The 13,458-nt window shown below is 39.2% G+C and overlaps 1 pseudogene; it reads right to left on the bottom strand.

Moving 5' to 3' along the window:
• Positions 1-441: 441 nt before the first annotated feature.
• Positions 442-13,458, bottom strand: part of LOC114290882 (2-alkenal reductase (NADP(+)-dependent)-like) — a 52,629-nt pseudogene continuing 39,612 nt past the window's right edge.

The following is a 13,458-nucleotide window of genomic DNA, read 5'->3' as shown; positions in this document are numbered from 1 at the left end:
TAAATGTAACAACTTAACACTCAAAAAAATTCTTTGGTGTACTTTTCTCAAACGTAACGCTCCAATGTAAAAAATAAAAAAATAAAATAATTTCTTAGTATACTTTTCTTAAACGTAACACTTCAATCAGTGTAATCTCAAATGTAACACTTCAATGTAATATACTCTAATATAACACACAAAAATACTAAAAAAAAACTTCTTAGTGTACTTTTTTAAACGTAACACTCACAATTTGAAATTATACATTTGTTCAAAACTTACTAAGGGATATTTGTACTTTTTTTGGAATGGTTTGAAGAATCTCACATTCTTTTTTTTTTAGTATTATATTGGAGTGTTACGTTTAGAAAATGTATACTAAGAAATATTTTTTTATTTTTTATTTTTGGAGCGTTACGTTTGGGATAAGTACAACAAAGAGTTTTTTTGTGTGTTACATTAAAGTGTTAGACTAAGGATTTTTTTTGTGTGTTACATTAAAATATTACACTAAGGAGTTTTTGTGTGTTACATTAGAGTGTTGCACTAAGTAATTCTTTTAGAGTATTATATTAGAGTGTTATATTTGAAAAAAGTACATCAAGAAGTTTTTTTTTATATGTTACATTAGAGTGTTATACTAATGAGTTTTAGTGTGTTGCATTAGAGTGCTCTATTAAAGAGTTTTTCTTATGTGCTCTATTAAAGTGTAACGTTTAGAAAAAATACACTAAGGAGTTTTTTTGTATTACATTAGAGTGTTACAATAAGAAATTTTTTTGTGTTACTTTAGAGCGTTACACTAATGAGTTTTTTTAGAGTGTTACGTTTGGGAAAGTACAGTAAAGAATTTTTTATTTATGTGTTGCATTAGTGTTACGTTTGGATGTTAATTCATGTCAATATTATAATGTCAATATTACAATAGAGACGAACACCACAAAAAGGAACGAAACATTAATAACACCACAAACGGGGTAACATCATACACCTACAAATCACTCCACTAAATCCCCACAAAAAAATAAAATAAAAATAGAAACGTAAAAACCTACCTTATCCATGCACACTCAATATTAGGAAAAAAATCCAAACAAAATCACACACAAGGGTAAACAAGTAAACTTTCAACCCTCAAATCAAGGAAATACAACATACCTAAAATAAAAAGGACTAATTAGTTTGTAAGAAAACTTCTAAGACTAAATGGAAGAACTTTTCTTCAAATGAGATTTATGAGTAGTTTTTCTTAAATTAGATGAGCCCAAAATGGTATCTAATATTTAAATAATTGAACATGGGCCAAAATAATTAGGTTAAGACATGAGCTCAATCTGCGTAGAAATAAAGCTCTCCAGGCCCAATCAAAAGAATTATTCAACGAAATCTCTAATAATGTGGACCTACCCACATCATACCTATGCTGCACAGAATTTAATTTAAATCATGCATGTTGCACTTCGCACTTAATTTTAATAAAGTTGTACCCAAATTTTTACATAACAACTTACCCATCATTTTAATTAATATTAAAATTCATTTGGGGTCTTCTCTATTAAAAGGAATTTCGTCTGAGTAATGTTAAAGATACTAAATTTTCTATCAAATAAATGATCAAATATCTCATATGGGTGTAGGATTTACATTGTGCGCTCCATACTCATGTGAGACATTTCGTCATTCATTTGGTAGAAAATTTGAGACATATAACATTTTCCATTTCGTCTAGTTAGACTGTAATAAGTTTTCAAGCTTCTCTAAATCATTTTTTAACTTGAAATTAATATTCGATAGTACTATATGCACCAATTAGTGTACATACTAGTGTACCAACTAGTATTATAATATCATTATTGACTACATTTATTATACAAATTATAAACTCTCAAAATCATACAAATGATGTCACATTATTTGTTAGTATATTAGTGTGTATATTAATTAATACATATAGCATTATTCATTAATATTCTATGAAAAGTATACCTCTGTATTGGTTTGCTATGTGGTGTGGTCTTATCGTGTTAATGGGTGGGCGATGATTTAAGCGTCTATTTTGTTTTTTTGGAAGGGTTTTCGTGGGCGACGATTTAAGCGTCTATTTTGTTTTTTTGGAAGGGTTTTCGTGGGTTGATGCTTGTTGGCTAATGCTTGTCTTTTAGAATTTGATTAGTAGTAACGTCTCACCAATTTTGGAACCCAAAATTAATATTTATGTTGTGTTTGGTTAGGGAATTTAAAAAGAGATTTGAAAAGAAAAAGAAAAAATGTATGTGAAACTAAGTGAAATGTAAGTATATTTTTTTTCACATTTCACCTACCTTTTTCAAATCCATCCTCAAATTACTCAACCAAACACATCATTAATGACATAACAAGTACTCATTGAATAATTTATATATTTTAGGGAGATTCTCAAGTGATGTGACTTATAACAGATCACTCACGGTTGGTTTGTGGGTCCAAAACATTTTCTATTTGATTAGTAAGGTTAATAATGAGGGAATTAATATTTAAGAGATTAGTATATGATTGATTATCCAATTACACTAATGAGATAAACAAGTATATCATATCCACATTTGTTTTGCAATGGATATGAAAATATGTCATTTCAATTATATGTTTATTTTGCATTATTAGTTGTAGGTTTAAAAAAATTTCTTTCAATTTTGTTGGATAAAATGTCAATCGAAATCTAATCTCAAAAACAAAAATTGTAACTAAACAATGGAATGTTAGTCTAATGGATTAATAATCCCAATCATATTATATAATTTGCCGAATCAAATAGGGCCCACAACAACAAATTAAAGTTTTAAAGATAAAAATATAGGGACAAAATTATTTTTTAGAGACAAAATATATTTTTTGCTAAAAGTTTCATTATTATATTTTGAGTGGTTACAACCCCTTAATTTTGTCCCCCCAATTCTACCTCTAATGACATGGCTCACCCCCATGTGAAGCGGTCCTACACTCCTCTTCCACTTATCTTTAGACTTTCTAATTCTACATCATTGAGGGTGGAATTAGGGGAGCACAATTAAGGGGATGAATCATTATTCTTATATTTTTAGTTACAAAATTAGACATTTAGTGATGAATTACTATATCCATTTGGAATAAAAAAATTGTCTCAAAAAATAAATCTTTTAAGAACCAAATTATTTATCAGTGATAGTTTTACAATTTAATTGATAAAGCTTATTTTTTTTTTTAACTTTTCAAAACGACTTTTTAACGACTAGTTTCGCGACACTAAGAATTGAGTCAATGTTTTTTACAACAAAATTTTCAAATTTGGAAATGAAATCTGGGGTCCTAAAATTCTTGTTTGTTGTTTGTTGTAGTACCTTTTGAATATTAATTTTGATTGATCCAATAATTAATTGAATCTCAATTGTTCAATTTCCGAATATCTATACTTGCTATATATTATAACTAACTCTTAAATTGGTGTAGATGTGACATAATTTTTTTCGCCCAAAACGCCTTTCAACGTGTACTTATTATCTAATTATTTTAAATAACTGTGATTATCAAATTTAATTGTTTCATATTTAATTTATTTTGGGTCTTTGTGTCCATTTCTAGGTGTATAAAACGGAAGAAAAGTGGATCTGACGGGTAGGAGGAAGCTATAATCCTATACTGTCGCCTGTTTATACGGTTTTTCCCTTCATTTTTTCACGTGGCATAATAAACTCCATTAATTATGTATGTATTATTATAAATAATAATTAATTAATTAATACACATTTATAAAGGCAGGTCTATTCCTTCTCTCTGATTTAGTTCTGAATACATTCTGTTCACATGATGGGCAATGATCCTCTCCTTTGCCAGTTCTCTGGTTACACCAACCAATTTCATTTGATTCAACCATTATATTACATGCCTCAATATAGGAGTAAAAATTACTTATATAAGTGATATCACTAATTACTAATAAATCCACAAATAAGAGAGTCAACTCCACAATTGAAATATACCTATTCCCCACAACATCATTATTATGTACAATCAGTTACTTCAGCTATCCCTAACCATCTTATGCAAACTATGGAAATTTCTAGAAATATTTGTGACAAAATAGATAATTTAAACAGGAACTTCATTTGGGGCAGTACTGACATTGCCAGAAAAGTCCATATTGTGAATTGGAATCAAGTTTGCAAAAGTAAGAAACAGGGTGGGTTGGGCATTAGGAAAACTAGAGAGCAGAACTCTTCTTTAATTTCTAAACTAGGCTGAAAAATTGCTAGCAATGCTGAGAACCTTTGGTGTAATGTCCTCAAGTCTAAATATCCTTCAGCATCATTCCATTTCCAACTGGCCCATAAAGAGGAATGCATCTCATACTTGGAAGAGTACAATTAAAAACAGGGTGGTCTTAGAAGCTAATATCAAATGGAATGTAGGGAATGGGGAGAACATTGCACTTTGGACTGATTGGTGGTGTGGCACTCAACCTCTGTGTAACACTAATCAAAGCTCTAATATTGACTATAAAACAACAGTTAGTTCCATTCTTGATGAAGAAGGGAATTGGGATCTGACCCCAATCCAGCACCTCATCTCACAACAGGACAAGGATAACATCCTTAGTGTCTACAGACCAAGATTTGTGACTTTCATGGACAATCCAACTTGGCAAGGAACCGCAAATGGTAACTTCTCTACATCTGCAGCCTACAATGCTCTTACCAAACAAAATGAAGTTGAAGTTGATTGGCATTGCCTATGGCAAATGAAAGCCCCTCAAAAGCTTAAAACCTTCCTTTGGTTAGCCATGCATTGTAGGCTTCTTACAAACCAGATGAGACTTACAAGAAAACTTACTGATTCTGATAAAAGAAGGAAAAATCACATATGTGGAAGGAAACAAAGTGTAAAGAATGAAGATAATCAACTTGAAAGGGAATAAAAAAATACCCTACCAAAAAAAGGTAATTCTAGTTAATACCAAGAAGGCTCTTTCTTAGTATGGCTTGTAAATAGACCAACAGTTTTCCGAAGAAACATAACAAAGCCAACTAGGGGTTGCTTGTTAACATTGTCAATTGCTTGTTTTTTGGTAGGTTGTGGTGGCTAATGGATGGTGGGGGAGGAGAGAGCGAAAACTTATTTTGAAAACAAGTGAAAACATCACCTTTTTTGTTTTGTTTTTTTTTTTGGTTTCCAAAAAATTGGGAAATTTTAAAATCAATTCCTTTTTTCTTCTTTTTTGTGTGTGTGTGTGTGTGTGTGTGTAAACGAGAACAATAAACCAAACAAGTTATTGTTTAAAACAAAAACAGAAACATAGGAAACAGAAGTGTCAACAAACGACCCCAAGGAGCTGAGTTTTGGATACCATCTATTTTATACAAGGCAAGTCAAAAGGTGACTCGTAGAATTCAAAGCTTTATTCATCAAGGGGCATTTCTTGAACAAGGTCGTCCATATTAGCAGCTTGCCCTTCTATCCAGCAATGTACTCGGGCTTTAAATTTTTTTGTGTTGTTATGTATTTCTCTACAAGAACATGACTTGCTAACCTTTTCAGAGCTGCTTCTAAGTCCTTCTTCTCTTTATAATTAAAAGCTTCATCAAATTCGAATTTGTTCTTCAATAGATCAACCTTGGTTAAAAAAGAGCAAAAGTATAAAAAATAGAAGAGAGTCAGTGACCATGCCTCTCTGACCCAGCTTAATATACTTCTTCGCTGAAATTTCTAAATTTGTGACGGTTACAAACATACTAGCTAAAGGAAAAGGTGTCAGACCACATAAATTGAGCAATCAATATAGTTCTGATTCGACAGCCACTAATTGGTTATTTTAGCATGAATAGCATAATGGAAATGTGAAACTCACCTTTTCTTTGGTTCCGGCACTTCCAACAACATAACAGCCTAATAACTTTGCAAACTGCCTAACAAGCTGACCAACAGCTCCAGAGGCAGTTGAAACAAAAACACACTCTCCTTGTTTAAGAGAGCATACCACATAAAAACCAGCATAAGCTACAACACTAGGCATGCCTACAAAGTGCAGATTCAAATCAACAATTGAGCATCCAAAAACAAAAAAAAAAAAAAAGTAGAGGAGAATTCAATAAAAATGTGGGTTGTGCACATCTTATAGAGGAAAGCATGATAACTAAGGTTTTGAAAATTCCAAGCAATATATGCCCTTTGATGGAATGAACTATTGACTGAACTATAGCAAAATGCTTGCCTTCTATGAATTTTCAGCAATAAACTTCATCAATTGTCCAGGTGAGAATACAAAGCCATAGATCTAGATGGGTTGGGACAATGAAAAATGTCACCTACTGAATTCACCTTATCCTAAAATCACGTAAAAAATAATCTACCTTAAAACTACTTGAAAATGTCAACGAAAGGTGGTGCACAGGACTTTGAACAAGTGATGTGATTCTACTTCATCAAGCCAACATCATGTCCACAAATGGTCATAAGGATTAAAGTTACTTTACCAGTTTGCAAGTTCAGCATAATAATCTAGGAAAAAAGAAGAGGAAAAAGAAGAGAGCTTTGGATAGAAATTAGTTGTAAACTGAGAGGGTAATTTATATATAAATTGGGCTGAGCTAGGTAATGGGCCATTCTGTGGGCCACGGTGAGAAGGGCTGAGTAAAAAGGCCATGTAATTAGTCCGGTCCGAAGGAGCTTGGTGGTTGGCTCGGTCGCCACGGTTGGCGCGGTAACAGTTAGCTCGGTCATACTATGTTGGGCCGAAGTATGTTGAGCTTTCCTCAGAACCTTGCTATTAGTTAGCTCGATCCAAGCTCATTGTGGATAGCACGGTTTCGGACAACCCAGTTGGAATGTCAGCCAAGGTACACGCGCAGTGAAAGGAAGAACCAAGCTAGTTGGAGCTCGGTCTAGTCTGCGGCTTTAGCGTGGCCATGTTATCTCGGTTGTATTGACATCCAACCGTGGTAAAACCATCTCACTTGGTTTAAGCAGTGAGGGGGGTGTTGAGGGATAAGCATTATCTTTTAAGAATGTGATTCCTAGGAGGACTCTACATGGAGGAGTAAGAGTCCTACTAGGATTGTGCCACACGGAACCTATAAAAGCTCACAACATTACCTATGGAGAGGTAACACAACTTTGATTCTCGAATACACAGAGCTTTTTGTTTATTTGTCTATTCTGCTGACTTAGGCATTGGAGAGGTATCCGGCACACACCCGCCGACTAGCTCACGTTTGTATTTTCAGGGAGTAAAGCGACGTCAAACGGAGGAGCACAGACTTGATCAACAGGATTATACGAGAAGGTTTATCTCTTTCCCGTACAATTGGCGCCATTTGTGGGAATATCAGACAAAGAACAAAACCTCTTGATCAAGTTTCCCTTGCTAGTTGAATGGCACACAACGAAGATTTGCCACAATTCGCCATCGACGGACAAACCCTAGAGGAAGGTGGAAGGTGTGAAGGTTTGCCCTCTATCCCTCCCATGGCGGACTTAGAGCCCCAGCGACAGAATCCCCGGAGGGATGCAAGGGGGAGGCAGAATAACGGCTCCCGTCGCTCTCGCTCACAAAGTCCTGAAAGGCAAAGGCGAAGAATCGATCCTCAAGCTCTGGAGGATCGCGTAAAAGAGAAAGATGAATTAATAAGGAAGATGGCGGCAGACATGGAGTCCATGAAGCGCCAGATCAAGGGAAAATGGGTGGCGACAGGAGAGGGGCACACAGGCAATACGCCTCCTCGCCACTCAGAAGATCATGGTAGGCATACCACGCCATCGCAAGTAGAGAGTAGAAGCCTCAGGACAGGCGACACTCAATCTAGGACTTCTAGAACTCATTACTCCAGGTCTGAGAAAATGAGAACATTAAGGTCTTACACTGAGGGAAGTACCTATCGGCCCTCACATATGCACCAGACATCATCTAGGCAAACGGAGTTGCCTAGGTCGTCCAACTTACGGACTGTGCTTGATGAAAGGTCACGACGGAAGGAGGATGCCAGGGCACGCGACCCGCACAGAGTTTCAGCCCTTTAGCGGTTGGCTCCTCGGACGCATGAAAGCGTCAAGGTTGGAATGCCAATACCGTACCTTGCCTACGAACCAACAGATAAAGCACTGGCAAGACTACATAGCTCGCCGTTCGTTCCGGCGATTGAGAACGCACCATTACCTTCAGGCTTCATCCAGCCTAAGTTTACGACATATGAGGGGAAGACAGACCCTTACATGCACCTAAGCCACTTTCGCCAGGTCATGGCAGTATATCGGCGAAATGAGGCTTTGATGTGCATTTTATTCCCATCCAGCCTTGGCGACCTAGGTTTAACCTGGTTCGAAAGGTTACCAGAAGGCAACATAGCCTCCTGGGCACAGTTGGCAGAGGCGTTCGTGACAAGGTTTAAAATGAACACCAAGACACCAGTGGAGATCGATCAGCTACTCTCAATTGACATGGGAGACAAGGAAACATTGAGATCCTACAACAGTCGCTACTGAGAGACATTCAACCAGATAGGGGACTGCCTCACCAATCTCACCATCGCACAATACAAAAGAGGACTTCCAGTCAGAAACAGATTGAGGGATTCAATTACTATGACTCCACCCCTCACGATGGAAGCCTTGATGGAGAGAGTGCAACAACATATTCGGGTGGAGGAGGATGGCGCCCGTGCCAAGGCAAAATCTGGTGTAATAACAACACCAGATAAGAAGACTACGGAAAAAATCAACACAATAGAACGTCCAAGCAAGAATAGACGAGGCAGACGAGACAACGAAGAGGACTGAGATAAAAGATGGTTGAGAGGCCGCACTGCCATTACCACGGTATTCAAGAAACCAATCTACCAAATTCTCAGCAAGATACGCGATGAACCTTTCGTTAAATGGCCAGCTAAATTGGGAGAGGAACAGAAGGACTACGACGAAAGATCTCGGTGCACCTTCTATAAAGAAAAGGGGCACCGCACTGAAAACTGCACGCCGTTGAGATAGCATCTGGAGGAGTTAGTGGCAGCTGGTCACCTGGACCGGTACATAGAGGGAGGGACGCAGCCAGCTCCCCAAAACCACGATAACCCAGACGGAACACCGATTGACGCCCCACCTCAAGGCGTGATAAACGTAATACATGGGGTATTTGAGCCTGAGCGAGTATGTGAACTCAGGGGCATGGTAAAGAAGGCTGAGCACTTAAGGGAGGTATTGAGTGCACAGCCCACCATTAAAAAAGGGAAAACAGAGGCCACAAACATCATGTCTTTTTCAGACAGAGACTTGGCAAGGATATATTGCCCTCACAATGATGCGCTGGTCGTCACTCTCTGCGTCGAGGATTACAACGTCAAGCGAATTTTGATCGATCAAGGGAGCTCATGTGAGATAATGTATTACGAAACTTTCAAATAGTTGAAACTAGAAGACAAAGACTTGGCACCTGCCGTATCTCCCCTGATCGGATTCAACTCAATGCTAGAGTGGCCAGTTGGGAAGATAATCCTCCCAGTCAGAGCAGGAAGCATGACTGAACAAGTGGAATTCTGGGTATTGAAAGTCCCTTCCACTTACAACATAATTTTGGGGAGAACATGGCTACACGCCATGCGATCGGTAGCGTCAACCTACCATCAAGTAATGCGGTTCCCCAATGAACCTGGGGTAATTGAAGAGGTCTATGGAGACCAAATTATGTCCAAGCAATGCTTCGTCACAGTAAATGGTAGTTGAGCTACCAAAGGGTTTGTTCAGATGGTGGAAGAACTTGAGAGTAATGAATTGTTTGCGGATGTTGGCAAAACTGCTGAACAGAAGGCAGTGGAAGATTTGGTACAGGTAAGAATAGATGAAGAGAACCCAGATAAGTTCTTTTTGCTTGGCTCATCTATGTCCAGCACTGAGAGAATAGAGGTCATGGAATTCTTGACCTCTAACATCGAAGTGTTTGCTTGGACGCCGTATGACATGTCTGGCATTGACCCAAGCTTCATCTGTCACCAATTGAATGTCCACCCAATTGCCAGACCAATTATACAGTGCCCTCGCAGATCGGCACTCCACCATGCCGAGATAGTGGCGGAAGAAGTAGAAAACCTACTAGAAGCAGGAGTTATCAGAGAGGTGCACTACCCCAGATGGATCTCCAATACAGTAGTGGTACCTAAAAAGAATGGAAAATGGCGTGTCTGTGTGGACTACAAAACAGTCAACAAGGCATGCCCAAAGGACAACTTTCCTCTACCACGGATAGACCAACTGGTAGATCTAACGGTAGGACACAACCGTCTTAGCTTTCTTGATGCGTACAGAGGGTACCATCAGATCGCCATGTATGAGCCAGACCAGGAGGTTACATCTTTTACAATGCCAATAGGACTATATTGTTACAAGGTCATGCCCTTTGGCCTTAAGAACGCAGGGGCAACATTTCAACGGATGGTTACCAAGATGTTCGAACCATTATTAGGCAGAACAATGGAGGCCTACATCGACAACATGGTGATCAAGAGCAAGAATAAGAACGACCACCTCAGGGACCTAGGTGAGATGTTTCAGATCCTGAAGAAGCACAAACTGCGCCTTAATGCATCCAAGTGTGCGTTCGGCGTAGGATCTGGCAAGTTCCTAGGCTTCCTGGTGACCAACCGAGGTATAGAAGCAAACCCCTCTCAAATCAAAGCAATTTAGGAACTAGAGAGACCCAACTCTGTAAAAGAAGGACAGCATCTCACCGGAATGGCAGCCGCGCTAAATCGGTTCATAAGTCGGTCGTCAGACAGATGTTGACCATTTTTTCAAGCATTAAAGGCCAAGTTTGAGTGGGATGAAGAATGCGACCGCGCCCTTAAAAGTTTGAAAGAATACATGTCTTCTCCACCACTGCTAGTAACCCCAATACCTGGAGAAGAACTATTTTTGTACGTGGCAGTTTCGCAGCACGCAATCAACGCAGTGTTGGTCCGAGCGGAAGGAATCCAGCATCTGCCTATCTTCTATGTCAGCAAGATATTGCTGGGCGCGAAAACCAGGTACTTACCGTTGGAAAAATTGGCCTTAGCCTTGATGATGGCATCAAGGAAATTGTCGCATTACTTCCACGCCCATACAATAATCGTCTTCACAGCTTTTCCACTAAAAGCTCTGTTTGAGAGGGCAAACTTTTCTGGACGAGTCTTGAAGTGGGCAGTTGAGTTGGGACAATTCGACATCAAGTTCCAACCCAGAACCGCCATAAAAGCCCAAGCCTTGGTAGACTTTGTCACAGAATTCACCCCAAGAAGTTATCATATCTACCCAGTCGACCTGACTGATACCACTGAACTAGGGTTGGAAGTTGACGCCGGAATAGCGCAACCCCTGGTACAAGATACCCAGTCAGACCCTAAGGCAGACCAGAGTAAAGTAAGGGAGGAAGAAGCAAACCATGCTATACCAAACCAAGACTCACCAACGAATAACGACTTGGTACAATCAGATAGCGAGGGGCAAACAGCTAGAATGGACCTCGAAGAAAACACCAGCAACACTTTTGATCCCAAGGCATCATCCGATCCCTCCACTTGCTGAAAACTGTTCGTTGGAGAGATGTGGAAGCTCTTCGTGGATGTAGCGTCCAACAGGCACAGTGCAGGACTAGGCATAGTCCTCATCTCACCAGATGGCCTAGTGGTGGAGCAAGCAGTCAACCTTGGCTTCCCAGCATCGAACAACGAAGCAGAATATGAAGCACTTTTGGCAGGCTTAAAATCAGCATCCTACATGAAGGCCACTGAGCTAATGGTTTACAGTGACTCAGAGCTGGTGGTAAACCAAATTTCAGGTGACTACGAGGCAAAGGATGACAGGATGGCTAAGTACCAAGAGTTAGTCAGAAAAGAGATCAAGAAATTTGAAGTAGTGCGGATAGAGTAGATCAGCAGGGAAGAAACACAATAGAGCGGATGAACTAGCAGGCTTTGCTTCAATGGCAGATACATCTGTCCCTCATCCGTTACTGATTGACTACTTTCTAAGACCAAGCATTGAAGAACCTGAAGTAGAAGGAGTATGTTGCGTCGAACTAGGCCCTTCATGGATGGATCCCATCATAGCATTCTTAAAAGACGGCATCCTACCGGAAGAGAAGAAAGAGGCCAACAAAATAAGAGCAAAGTTGCAGCGATTTTGGCTCTCCCTATCAATGGCCTTATACAAGAAATCCTTCACAGGACCTTACCTAAAGTGTGTCCATCCCAGCAAAGTTGAAGCGTTCTTGTTCGAGATACATGAAGGCGTATGCGGAAACCACCAAGGAGGAAGATCATTAGCTTACAGAGCCATTTCGCAAGGATATTGGTGGCCATACATGCAAGTAGATTCTGAGAAGTATGTCAAGAAGTGTGAGAAATGCCAGAAGTTCGCACACCAAATACATCAACCAGCCAGAGAGCTTCTACCTTTAACTAGTCCATGGCCCTTTGCAATGTGGGGCTTGGACATAGTAGGACCACTTCCAACGGCACCCGGCAACAGAAAGTTCTTTCTCGCAACAACAGATTACTTCACAAAGTGGGTGGAGGCAGAAGCACTAGCATCAATAAAAGACAAAGATGTAAAGAAGTTCGTCTGGCAAAATATCATCACTTGGTTTGGCATACCGAAAGCTCTGATATCTGACAACAGCACTTAATTCGACGGCAAAATTTTCAGAGGCTTCTGTGAAGAATACAAGATAGAGTTCTACAATTCTACACCAGCATACCCCCAAGTGAATGGCCAGGCGGAAGCATCAAACAAAGTCATCTTGGATGGACTAAAGAAAAGATTAGAGAAAGCAAAAGGCAAATGGACAGAGGAGCTCCCCTATATTTTATGGGCTTAGCGCACCACACCACGACGGTCAACTGGTGAAACACCATTTTTCTTGGCCTATGGCATGGAAGCAGTAATACCACTAGAAGTTGGCCTCCCCACCATCAGAAGCAAAAATTTTGATCCAGACTTAAATAGAGAAGCCATAGCATTGGAGCTCAACCTTGCTGAAGAAAGAAGAGAAAGAGCACTGGTTTACATTGCTTCATACTAGCAAGAGTTGTCCAGAAAGTATAACAAGACAGTGCACCCAAGGCAATTCAAGATTGGAGATTGGATACTGCGCAAAGTAATGGGAAACACCGTGATACCCGGAGATGGCAAGTTGGGGCCCAATTGGGAAGGACCTTACAAAGTGGTAGGATTAGCAGGAAAAGGGGCATACCACTTGGAAGATGAGGACAGCAAAGCCATTCCCAGGCCATGGAACACTACCAATCTCAAACTATTTTATTTTTAGCTTTTCTTCTAAGTATTTGTAATTTTCTTTTTTCTTTCTCAATAAAACAAGTAGCCTCTTTTCAGCACAGTTGTTTCATTCTGTAAAAGATTGTTTTAGTGAGTTAGAGACATTGTAAGCATAGTCGGCCGGAATAACCAACTTTGCACCCCTTCTAAGCCCAGGATAAGGAT

This window comes from Camellia sinensis, chromosome 6 (genome assembly GCF_055761805.1).
Source record: "Camellia sinensis isolate YWXY chromosome 6, ASM5576180v1, whole genome shotgun sequence".
Classification (NCBI taxonomy): Eukaryota; Viridiplantae; Streptophyta; class Magnoliopsida; order Ericales; family Theaceae; genus Camellia; species Camellia sinensis.
Note: the sequence above shows the minus strand (reverse complement) of the source record. Positions and strands in the feature narration are given on the sequence as shown.